The sequence below is a fragment of the Oncorhynchus mykiss genome, chromosome 7 (genome assembly GCF_013265735.2).
Source record: "Oncorhynchus mykiss isolate Arlee chromosome 7, USDA_OmykA_1.1, whole genome shotgun sequence".
In the NCBI taxonomy this organism is placed as follows: domain Eukaryota; kingdom Metazoa; phylum Chordata; class Actinopteri; order Salmoniformes; family Salmonidae; genus Oncorhynchus; species Oncorhynchus mykiss.
The window spans coordinates 75042974-75056317 of NC_048571.1; the positions used below are offsets into that span (position 1 = coordinate 75042974).

At 42.3% G+C, this 13344-nt stretch overlaps 1 protein-coding gene across 2 annotated transcripts in view; it reads right to left on the minus strand.

Moving 5' to 3' along the window:
* LOC110528483 (disks large-associated protein 4) overlaps positions 1 to 12758 on the minus strand; it is a 210256-nt gene extending 197498 nt beyond the window's left edge. For both annotated transcript variants that reach the window (XM_036984063.1, XM_036984062.1), the window contains exon 1: positions 12402 to 12758. The gene's annotated coding sequence lies outside the window, so the exon portion shown is untranslated. The remainder of the gene's footprint in view (positions 1 to 12401) is intronic.
* Between the last annotated feature and the right edge of the window lie 586 nt (positions 12759 to 13344).

Genomic DNA, 13344 nt, shown 5'->3' on the forward strand with positions numbered 1-13344 from the left:
AAACATGTGTTAACATTGCCAAAGCAAGTGAGGTAGATAATATACAAAAGTGAAATAAACAATACAAATTAACAGTAAACATTACACATACAGAAGTTTCAAAATAATAAAGATATTACAAATGTCACATTATGTATATATACAGTGTTTTCTTGTGGCAACAGGTCACAAATCTTGCTGTTGTGATGGCACACTGTGGAATTTCACCCAGTAGATATGGGAGTTTATCAAAATTGGGTTTGTTTTCGAATTCTTTGTGGATCTGTGTAATGTGGGTGTGTTTGTGTTTGTGAACAGAGCCCCAGGATCAGCTTGCTTAGGGGACTCTTCTCCAGATTCATCTCTCTGTAGGTGATGGCTTTGTTATGGAAGGTTTGGGAATCGCTTCCTTTTAGGTGGTTGTAGAATTTAACGTCTCTTTTCTGGATTTTGATAATTAGTGGGTATCGGCCTAATTCTGCTCTGCATGCATTATTTGGTGTTCTAGGTTGTACACTGAGGATATTCTTGCAGAATTCTGCATGCAGAGTCTCAATTTGGTGTTTGTCCCATTTTGTGAAATCTTGGTTGGTGAGCGGACCCCAGACCTCACAACCATAAAGGGCAATGGGCTCTATGACTGATTCAAGTATTTTTAGCCAAATCCTAATTGGTATGTTGAATTTTATGTTCCTGTTGATGGCATAGAATGCCCTTCTTGCCTTGTCTCTCAGATCATTCACAGCTTTGTGGAAGTTACCTGTGGTGCTGATGTTTAGGCCAAGGTATGTTTCGTTTTTTGTGTGCTCTAGGGCAATGGTGTCTAGATGGAATTTGTATTTGTGGTCCTGGCGACTGGACCTTTTTGGAACACCATTATTTCTCTCTCTCTCTCTCTCTCTCTCTCTCTCTCTCTCTCTCTCTCTCTGTCTTTCCGTCTCTCTCTCTCTCATTCTCTCTCTTGCCACTTATGTATCTTCCCACCTCTCTATCTCTATATTTCTCCCTCTTTCCCCCTCTGTCTCTCTGTCTGTGTGGGGATGTCCCGCTGCTTTGTGTAAACTTCTTTAGGTGATAGGAGCCATTAATGAATCATAGAGCACCACAGAGGACTCTGACAATAAGGATCTCACCCACTTGCTAGATCCAGGACACACACACACACACACACACACACACACACACACACACACACACACACACACACACACACACACACACACACACACACACACACACACACACACACACACACACACACACACACACACACAGACCTTTCAATCTTTGAAGCTCCTGAATAAACTTTCATCTGGTAAAATTTGAATCTGAATTAAGCCTGTGGTGACAGGCTGATCAAAGCAATAAAAAACACACAGTGAAAATGCACATGGAATCTGTGCAGTACAAGACAATATGGAAAACCTAGTCATGACATGGTGTTCATTTCTTTCCTCTTGTGTTTTCTTCAGTGGTGTCAAGCTATTAATTGTGCCACATTGTTTTTATTGTTCTCCGGGTGCATGAAGTCGAAGTTAATATGCAATTTGTGCTGGGGAATTGCTCTATAGCTACCTATCTTCAACAACAAAGCAATTACAGGGCTTATCCTACACAGTGCTTAGAAGGGACACACAATGTGTCCGCTCCACTGGAAAACACGGGAAGGACAATGTCACACTAACAGACCTGGGTTCAAATAGTATTTAAAATCTACATTGAGCGTTTACTTAATGTTCCTGAAATGCCGTATGGGCGGAGTTTGCAGTATTTTGACTATTCTGAGTGGTTCCATTAACCCAGACAAGCTCATTCAAGCACAGATATAGTATTTGAAATGGTTTCAAATAGTATTTGAACCCAGGTCTGAACGTCACACACAAAACAGTAAAGTAGACATGCTCTTGGACTGTCAAACAGGAAACCCAAAATCATTTAATTACTGTACAACTAAATGCAGAGATAATGAATTCATAATTATAATGAATTCATGCTTATTACATGATTACAAAGGTATTGTGAACTGTAATGCTATGCTATGCTATGCTATGCTATGCTTGCTATGTATTCCTTATAGGGCCCTTGACTGTAAGGCTGCAACACAATAATTGAGAGTCAGAAACGAGCTTTGACGACTCCATCTCATATGCTCAACAGCCTAATCCGAAGTCAGAATACAGTATTCTAGTCACAGACACCGTCGGTTAAATTGATTCTGTTCACCTCAATGGGGAGAGATGATTACCGTGCCAGTGTTCACATAACAACTGGATTGAACATAGACGACAGAGGAACAAGTAAAGCAGAGCACATCTCTTTAATTTAATTTCTTATCCAGATACACACCAGGGAACACGTATTACAATGAAGCCTTTTAGTAAATTGAGAAGCAAGAAGGTCTCGGTCTAATTCTCCAACAATTATTTAATCTCCTTACGAGAGGGATAGATACCTGTGTCCTCGGATTTGAGCTAATGCTCTGTTAAGAATTCCATTTTTTTTCTCCATCACTGATTTAACCAGGGGATGTACAGTTGACAAACACTTGAAAATTCCTGTGAGTAACATTTTATGCACTATTATGCTAAATTAGTGCTACCGTTAGTGCTACCGATAATGTTTATCTTTACTGGCAATAAATGTTTCCCATCCTTTTTTTACCACTACCTCCCTGGAGTTATCCAATAAGCAGGTTGCACATTAGACCTACAGTACAGTATATCTCACCTGTCTCACCTTTGACACCATAACACATTCTATCATGAAAACACAAGACAAAGACCTTTACTCACTGCAGTTCCCAGGTTCACTGTTATGATTGAGCGGCCGGCAGCTCGACCAGCACCTCACAGAGATGCATCTGTCGAGAGACGGCCATTTTATCTCCATTAGAGAGAGTGCCAGAAACAGGCCGGCTGGCTAGCGGCTAGGCTATCATTCACACTAGGAAGGCAAGCGATTTGATTGAGGCCATTCAGAGAGAGGTCTTAGGTATGGGGAGAGACTGCGGGATGTAGTGAGAAAGAGAGATCAGAATATGAGAGGGAGGTAGAAAAACAGAAGGAGAGAGTTGGAGAGAGTGCCAACAGGGAACAGATAGGCTTTAGAAGGAAAGGCCCACATTACCGTAGCCTATCTTGTATGGGGGTGATGTGGCACAGTGACTTGTGAAAATGGATTCTACGGGTGTTGTATTGACGGGGTGAAGTGGGGACCAATGAACAATCGGAAGAGAGCGAGAGGTGTTTGTTCTTCCTCTCTGTCTGCCTCACTCTGCCTATCTCTCCCCCTTTCATCAGTACCTCCCTCTGTATCGCTCTCTCTCTCTCTCATTCACTTTCTCTCTATCTCTGGTGTCTCTATTTGTCACTGCTCTGAGTTAGAGGCCATTGTCGAACCTCCAAAAATTATTCTCAATCTAGGGAGGGAGGGAAGGAAGAAAGGAAGGAAGGAAGGAAGGAAGGAAGGAAGGAAGGAAGGAAGGAAGGAAGGAAAGAGGGTGGGACTGACGGAGGGAGGGAGGAAGGGAGGGAGGGAGGGATGGAAGAAGGTCCGCTATGCTGTGTTCAATGTTCACTCTCTTCACAAAGCTTTCAGGTGAACATTCTCTCGACCTTGATTACAATACACCTACTTCCCTTTGAATCCAGTCAATACTCTAAGCTTAGAAAGCCTCAGGCTCCCCCCACGCAAACACACTTGACCGCCCTCCTGAAGCTGCCCTCCTCATCTGCTACACATACTAATGCTAGTGTGGACATTAGGACATGTTAGGAAACGTTGAATAGGCCAGTTGCAAAAGTCTCTGCTGAGCTGTCAATGATTGGGGATCTGATAGGCTCTATAGCCCAAGCAATCATCCTGTGTAACACACACATGTAACACATACATACTGTAGCACTGTTTCCCCCTCTGTCTCTCTGTCTGTGTGGGGATGTCCCGCTGCTTTGTGTAAACTTCTTTAGGTGATAGGAGCCATTAATGAATCATAGAGCACCACAGAGGACTCTGACAATAAGGATCTCACCCACTTGCTAGATCCAGGACACACACACACACACACACACACACACACACACACACACACACACACACACACACACACATGCAAACACAGAGCAAAAACTATTTCACACTCCATTGGCCCTCATCAATTATAGATCAGCGTGGTTATTTTCATACATGTTCTATTAGGCTGGCCTGTCAATTAAATTGAAGTGAATGGATCCCACTCTGTGTGGTACTATTTGAAATTATTTCAAATACTTTAGCTGGGATTGATTGAGCTTGCCTGGTGCAATGGCACCAATAGAATAGTAGCAAGACTGCAAAACCCCACCCATCTGGCACTGTAGGGCAGGCTAGCGCAAACACTTAAAGTATTTGAACCCGGGCCAGGTGGCGCAGTGGTTAAGGGCGCTGTACTGCACCAGCTGTTCCACCAGAGACTCTGGGTTCGCTCGCGCCCAGGCTCTGTCGTAACCGGGTTAGGGGGGGTTTGGCCGGTAGGGAAATCCTTGTCTCATCGCGGGCCGGGTTGGTTAGTGCGCACTGCACGGTGTTTCCTCCGACACATTGGTGCGGCTGGCTTCGACACATTGGTGCGGCTGGCTTCCGGGTTGGATGGCACTGTGTTAAGAAGCAGTGCGGCTTGGTTGGGTTGTGTATCGGAGGACGCATGACTTTCAACCTTCATCTCTCCCGAGCCCGTATGGGAGCTGTAGCGATGAGACAAGATAGTAGCTACTAAAAAACAATTGGATACCAAAAAATTCACACAAAAAAAACATTTAAAAAAATTAGTTGAACCCAGGTCAGTACAGATGCAGACGTCTCATCATGAGGGCCAAATGGAGGTCCTAGAGATACAGCATGTTACGGGATACATATTTTCTGTCGGGAGATTATAGGATGTTGATCCATGGTGAAATCACCATCTCTATTGACAAATCAATTGGAGTCATGTATAAGGCTAAGCAAAGTGGACCTTCAATTGCAGAGACATTTCTCAGGAGGCAACAGACGGTTGTTAGACCTAAGGTGGGCGTTGAAGCATAACACATACAGTCATTAGCAGAGAGTTGGAATACTGAACAATTGCCTTTTTTTAACGTTAGCTTTCCGTTGAGAATAAACCGTAGAATTGTGGGGGGAGAAAAACACAGCTTAAAGCCAGTGTCAGTTTATGTAGTGTATAAATCATATTAGCAGCAATTACTATATTATGTACAGAGAGAAGATAATTGAATAGTATTGGTCACCCTCCATGTAACCATTTTCACAGTCTTGTATAGTTCACGCAAGACATATGATACATTAACTCACATGAAGTATGTGACCTGTGGTGGTCTAGCAGTTAATGCCACTGCCTTTCTAGCATGCCATCTCTCCTCCTTACTTTCCTGTCTCTCTTCACTGCCTCTGGCTAATAATCCTGAAAAATCCAAAACAACAAGAACTCACACAGAGTTTAACAAGTCTAACAGTATGAAAACACCTACATATATAACTAAAACGTAACAACAACCCCTGTCCACACTTTCAAACAGCAGTTAGCGGCAACACAGCCTTATCGCTCGCTTGCACCGCTTCAACCTGAAACCTGTACTTGCTGTGTGTAGAATAACAACTGCCTCAGCAGAGCGACATAGACTAACCCCTGCCATGCCATGAGTTTGGGCATCATGCCAGTCTTGTTTCCCGAGAAGGGTGGCTCGCGTCTGCCTGGCAGGTTACTTGAAGCCTTAGTGACCGTGACTAAGCAGCTCGTGACTAAGCAGCTTGGGGAAGACGGACATTTTAATTCGAGGCGTATTGCTTCGGGTTGGGATGAGTGGGGAGTACTTTATTGATGTCAAGAATCTCTTACTAATTCTTCCCATTCCGTCCCCACATTTCAATACCACTGAGACTCAGGAGAAGACTCAGAGTGGGAGAAGGTCGGAGAAGAGACAACAGGACTGCAGTCCAATTTAATGAGTTTGGGAAAGAACCCCAGAGGAACAAGGCAGGGGTGCACAATACCACCACTTGTTTTCTGCAGTCTGGCTAGTTTTCAGTTCTGCAGTCCTGCTGGTTTTCAGTTCTGTAGTCCTACTGGTTTTCAGTTCTGCAGTCCTGCTGGTTTTCAGTTCTGCAGTCCTGCTGGTTTTCAGTTCTGCAGTCCTGCTGGTTTTCAGTTCTGCAGTCCTACTGGTTTTCAGTTCTGCAGTCCTGCTGGTTTTCAGTTCTGCAGTCCTGCTGGTTTTCAGTTCTGCAGTCCTACTGGTTTTCAGTTCTGCAGTCCTGCTGGTTTTCAGTTCTGCAGTCCTGCTGGTTTTCAGTTCTGCAGTCCTACTGGTTTTCAGTTCTGTAGTCCTGCTGGTTTTCAGTTCTGCAGTCCTACTGGTTTTCAGTTCTGCAGTCCTGATGGGTTTCAGTTCTGCAGTCCTGCTGGTTTTCAGTTCTGCAGTTCTGCTGGTTTTCAGTTCTGCAGTTCTGCTGGTTTTCAGTTCTGCAGTTCTGCTGGTTATCAGTTCTGGAGACCTGCTGGTTTTCAGTTGTTTGATTGTTGGATGCTATACTGGTTTGGCTAGTCTACTCACCTGGTTTCTCAGGGATAAATTAAGTTCCTAAGGCAAGGACAAACATTTTGCAGGACTTTGGCTCTCGAGGACCAGAGCTGTGCACTGCAGAGGCAGACAGACAGTCAACCTGTTCATGTCATATCTGTATGTGTCTATGTGCATTAGATGTCCACACACAATGAAAGGCCTTTAAAGTACTTCATGCTACACGTCTATAAAAACAGGTGCTATCTAGAACTTGAAAAGGTTATTCGGCTGTCTCCATAGGAGAACCCGTTGAAGAACCCTTTTTGGTTCCAGGTAAAGCCCTTTTGGTTCCAGGTAGAACCCTTTTGGGTCCCTTTCCAGAAAGGGTTCTACATGAAACTCAAAAGGGTTTTACCAGGAACCAAAAAAGGGTTCTACCTGGAACCACAAAGGGTTCTCCTACAGGGACAGTCGAAGAACCCTTTGGAACCCTTTTTTCTAAGATTGTACCGTAACAAAGTATATTTCACATGAAGACAGACCTTGAGAAGATGGCCTACAATGATATTTATCCAAAGCATTGAAAATAGTTTGAAAAGAACAGCCCTTGAAAATGAAGAAAAGTTACAACGACAGTGATCATTTTAAGGGTACAATATACATTTTCTTGCCATCGCATGAATGAAATGCTCTATCACCAACAAGATATTCAATGACAGCTAACTACAACGTTTAGGCAAAAAGCTCAATGAAATTCACATTTGCCTTCCTGACAATCAGTGTCCTCTTGTAGTTATCAGACTGCTGATTACTTCTGTTCATTATAAACTATCGCTGTGCAACATCCACATCCACTTAATTTTCAATATTCTTTGTTGATCCCTGTTGCATTGCCACTGTCTAATTAGAATCTGAGCTAGCTGTTTCTAACAGAGCCCTCTGTCAGTGCTGTAATGTCTGTGGCTGACTTTTAAAAACCCAAACATCTTCTGGCATACGGAGAGGGGCTGTTTGACATTTTCATAGACTAAATTATTCACACTTTTGACAATACCAGAGACGTGGCGAAAGCTGAAGAAGGTCATTTAAAGTCCTGCGACTGTTTTTGCTCTTAATCGAGGAAAAATGAATCACCCTTGCAGGGCCTAGTCTGAAGACAAACAAAGCAAAGCTATGTTCTGTATAGGTTATACAGTGCCTTGCGAAAGTATTCGGCCCCCTTGAACTTTGCGACCTTTTGCCACATTTCAGGCTTCAAACATAAAGATATAAAACTGTATTTTTTTGTGAAGAATCAACAACAAGTGGGACACAATCATGAAGTGGAACGACATTTATTGGATATTTCAAACTTTTTTAACAAATCAAAAACTGAAAAATTGGGCGTGCAAAATTATTCAGCCCCTTTACTTTCAGTGCAGCAAACTCTCTCCAGAAGTTCAGTGAGGATCTCTGAATGATCCAATGTTGACCTAAATGACTAATGATGATAAATACAATCCACCTGTGTGTAATCAAGTCTCCGTATAAATGCACCTGCACTGTGATAGTCTCAGAGGTCCGTTAAAAGCGCAGAGAGCATCATGAAGAACAAGGAACACACCAGGCAGGTCCGAGATACTGTTGTGAAGAAGTTTAAAGCTGGATTTGGATACAAAAAGATTTCCCAAGCTTTAAACATCCCAAGGAGCACTGTGCAAGCGATAATATTGAAATGGAAGGAGTATCAGACCACTGCAAATCTACCAAGACCTGGCCGTCCCTCTAAACTTTCAGCTCATACAAGGAGAAGACTGATCAGAGATGCAGCCAAGAGGCCCATGATCACTCTGGATGAACTGCAGAGATCTACAGCTGAGGTGGGAGACTCTGTCCATAGGACAACAATCAGTCGTATATTGCACAAATCTGGCCTTTATGGAAGAGTGGCAAGAAGAAAGCCATTTCTTAAAGATATCCATAAAAAGTGTTGTTTAAAGTTTGCCACAAGCCACCTGGGAGACGCACCAAACATGTGGAAGAAGGTGCTCTGGTCAGATGAAACCAAAATGGAACTTTTTGGCAACAATGCAAAACGTTATGTTTGGCGTAAAAGCAACACAGCTCATCACCCTGAACACACCATCCCCACTGTCAAACATGGTGGTCGCAGCGTCATGGTTTGGGCCTGCTTTTCTTCAGCAGGGACAGGGAAGATGGTTAAAATTGATGGGAAGATGGATGGAGCCAAATACAGGACCATTCTGGAAGAAAACCTGATGGAGTCTGAGACTGGGACGGAGATTTGTCTTCCAACAAGACAATGATCCAAAACATAAAGCAAAATCTACAATGGAATGGTTCAAAAATAAACATATCCAGGTGTTAGAATGGCCAAGTCAAAGTCCAGACCTGAATCCAATCGAGAATCTGTGGAAAGAACTAAAAACTGCTGTTCACAAATGCTCTCCATCCAACCTCACTGAGCTCGAGCTGTTTTGCAAGGAGGAATGGGAAAAAATGTCAGTCTCTCGATGTGCAAAACTGATAGAGACATACCCCAAGCGACTTACAGCTGTAATCGCAGCAAAAGGTGGCGCTACAAAGTATTAACTTAAGGGGGCTGAATAATTTTGCACGCCCAATTTTTCAGTTTTTGATTTGTTAAAAAAGTTTGAAATATCCAATAAATGTCGTTCCACTTCATGATTGTGTCCCACTTGTTGTTGATTCTTCACAAAAAAATACAGTTTTATATCTTTATGTTTGAAGCCTGAAATATGGCAAAAGGTTGCAAAGTTCAAGGGGGCCGAATACTTTCGCAAGGCACTGTAGCTTTGCTGAAAGGAGATTTTACACCAAAACAAAGCACACATGTTGATATGAATGTGAGGTTTGCCTTTTTGTCTCTGCAGATACTAGGCCTATGTTAAATACCAAAGCAGAGAGGGATGACAGCTGCTACTTTGTCTGTTTGTGGAAGCTTAAACTTCAAAGCATAGCCACTGATGCTGTAGAGTATTCGTGTGTGCGTTCTCCTGTGCTTGCTTCCCCCCTCTCTCTCCATACCTCAGCCCGGGAAGTCAATACAATGACATCCACATTCTTTCTCTCGTTTCCTTCTCTTGTCAGACAGCCATAATAACTCATTCACAACCATAGCTTTGCAATGGATGCACCCAAAGTCAATAAAGATGCTTTCGGAATCTACCAGCTCACAAGAAAAGGCTGAGAATCTTTGCCAAAGCTATCTTGGGGGAACGGAAGCCCTGAATTTTCTTCGTATTTGTTTTTCTCTCATTCTCAGAATTCTCATTTTTCTCGTTGATGTAACATGGTGTAATCTAGCGGTCCGTCTGAGAACTGGAATGCACACCTTCATCTCTGCAGATATTCATTACAGTGTTGGCTATACATAATGCTTGTCCTACCCCTGCCATAATATTACATTATTCTCTTAACCCAGCCTCTATGCGCAAATAGACTAAATAGCAATGACTTACCCTTTGTATACTCCTGGGGTTAGGAGAAATTAGATATCAGTTTAATTTTTACGTAGTATTACGTATTACGTAGCATTACGTAGGTAACTGTAAAACTACTGCAGGTGTATATAGGTTTTATATAAGAACGGGCCACAGGGTTTGGGACAGGCCATACATAAACAAACATTTTAAACACTTAGGGGCTGAATTCACATACAAAGAATTAGTGTGATATATACATCAACAATCAAAAGCTTAAAGTAAGTATTTTAAAACAGGGCTCTATCCATCTGTGTGTGCGTGTGCGTGTGTGTGTGTGTGCGTGCGTGCTTGCGTGTGTGTGTGTGGAAGATGAGAGAAACTGGCGAACATGACATGAGTAAGTGCATGTGAGCTAAAGAGAAAGAGGGTGAGAGCGTGAAAATGAGAGTGAGTGAGAGAATGTGAAAACGAGAGAGGAGAGGGACTCCAAACTGGCTGCGAATGCCCATACCCTGGCAGCTCTTCTCTTTTCCCCCATTTTTTCTAACTGAAACAAATTGAGGACACTAATGCAGTTGGGCCATGCTATTGAGGTCACACAGAACAACTGTTCAAAGGGCGCTAAACCTGATGTTCATTTGATGGCATGAAAGACACATTTACCTAATACTGTAGTCTGGCACATTATGGCGCACTTACCTTTCAGGGCAAAACATAACTCTTTATCCTCATGACAACCTCACAGTAAATGGAGAGTTGCCGAAGTCGACTGGCCATTATGGACAACATATGAATAAATGGTGCGGGAAAATGCTATTGATTTATTTTGATTAACGGTCTATCTTTGGCCCAGCACGTGGTGTGTCTGTCACTGTGAATTAGATGCAGTGACTCATTTTGGCTCGTAGTATAAATTACTCTATAATTAGTCTTCACCAGAGCGAGGACATGGTCATCATTTCTAGTAAGACGAGTCATCATTGCTCCCTTTCAGAAACAACCCCTAGGCCAAGGCCTACAAGCCCTGCCCCTGCCCATAGGCACTTTGTAGATCTAAACTGGATAGGCATAAGTAATATGCAACAATTCCATATCCCCTATCAGACGGCAGGTAGGAGCTCCAATATTGCTTATATATAGAATTCTAGTTCAGATCAACATGAAGCAACTACCCGCTGGGCACAGATGTCAGTTCAATGTCTATTTCACGTCAGTTCACGTGGAAATAATGTTTATTAAGTTGGTAGGGTCTAAGCTCTAAGGTAAGGACGAGGGGGTTGTTTCCTGGCAGGTTCCAAGTGTTCAATAGGTCCATGTGAAGTTCAATAGCTAATTTCTCGCCAACGCTGAAGTAGAGCTGCTGACCATTTCGTCATAGTATGATAAGAATGTAGTCTTAAGAATCAGCAGTCTGCAGTTGTTACCATATCATCAAAATATATCAATATTCCTCCTGCAGCATGTCAACAACTCTACATCCCCACCAGACCCTCATACTCTGAGGGTGGGAGAATCGGTGGCTACTACCATTCTCTGTCACTGACAAATACATATAATAAGGCAAAACAAGATAGCGTCAAACTTCAAAGTAGTTGGACATTATGGTGCTCTAGCCCAAAGCCGACTCAAAGGTGTTGAACGCAGACACGCATTGTTAACAAGAGTCACATCACTGCCACATAACAACCCAGTGAGCGGTACGCTCTATTTTTAACGTCTAAGCTTTCTGAAAAGTGGTTTCATCCGAATAGTGCAACGCGGCATTTTCTCCAAGGTGTGCAAAACAACACATAGGCCAAGTCAAAAACCACGGACTAGGCTACTGCAAGGGTCAATGTTGATGTTTAGTGTTGCGTCTCTTCTTACATTCAAAGAAACCAAACCTGCTTTTGACTTGGCTCAACACCATGGAGAAATATATCTCCAAGAATTCCTAATACGACACTTTTTCTTTCTCAATTTCTCAATTTCTGCCTCAAAGCCCCCTCTATCGCCAAAGGAAAAGCTTCTATGTTCAACATTATTAGGCTACTACTATTATTTGTTCAATTGAATATTGAGGTTATTGCTTTAAATCAATCTCCAAAAGCTCTGTTAATGGACAAAACGACTTGGCCTACATGTCATGCCACAAGCGGCTGAAATAAACCAGTTTAAAAAAAAATCACCTGCCAACCAGCATCAATTCATTCCTGTAGCCTAATGCACAAATATATAAAAAATAAAAAACTATGATTAAAACCACCATCGACTACAGTAGAAATAAATTGATGCCAACCACTTATGCAGTCGCTGAATAACATTATAACTGGCGTTCGTGACACATATAAACATGTATTTCCTGTGCCATGGGTTTGGTTATTTATTTAGTTTATTAGCCTAAACTACAAACGCCCATGTAAACATCATAACACAATTTATTAATCCGTTTTTCAAATCTTACCTTCGGAGTCCTCAAATCGGCTATTCAATCGGTCTGGAGAAAGATTGAACTAGACTTGATTTGCGATTATCCTGCTCTTATTGACGAGAACTTCCTAATCGGGCTATATTTTGAAGACCGGCAGCAACGTTTTGAGAATAAATAAAAACGGTTATAAACACAAATATGATAAACGAACGCAGTGCTCCAGTTTTTAAATAGCACACTTTACCGATGTCGAGTCTGTTATTCGCCCGTCTCTCTCCGTTTAGAGGAAATGCAAGCGCCCAGGTTCACAGCGATCCCCATTACTGAGCAGTTCATATTCGTTTGCATTAGGGAGACTGCCGAGACAGGGGCTCTGTGAGGCCAGGCAGGCAGGCGAGGCAGAGATGCTGCAACGCTCTCATACCACTTGGGAAACCGAGAGAGAGAGAGAGAGAGAGAGAGAGAGAGAGAGAGAGAGAGAGAGGGTGTGTGTGTGTGTGAGAGAGAGAGAGAGAGAGAGAGAGAGAGATTCAAATCAGTACCATGGAAAGCACTGGAGCAGGTTGCTTTGATCGATTTGCATGAGGTTTGAGGATTATGAATGAATTTGCAAGAAATAACATTGCAATAAAAATAACTAACTAATGTGATTTAATTCTTATACCATACAAATACTCTCAGCTACTAGATTCCCGTATGATATGTAAATAGACGGACCTACATTTAAAACAGGATGGATTAATAGGACAATTTATATTCCTTTGTTAAAGCTTTGTTCTCAAAAGTGGTGGAAAAATTACCCAATTTTACATTTCCCAATTGAGTAAAAGTAAAGATACCTTAATAGAAAATGATTAAAGTAAAAGTGAAAGTCACCCAGTAAAATCCTACTTGAGTAAAAGTCTAAACGTATTTGGTTTTAAATATACTTAAGTATCAAAAGTAAATGTAATTGCTAAATATACTGAAGTGTTAA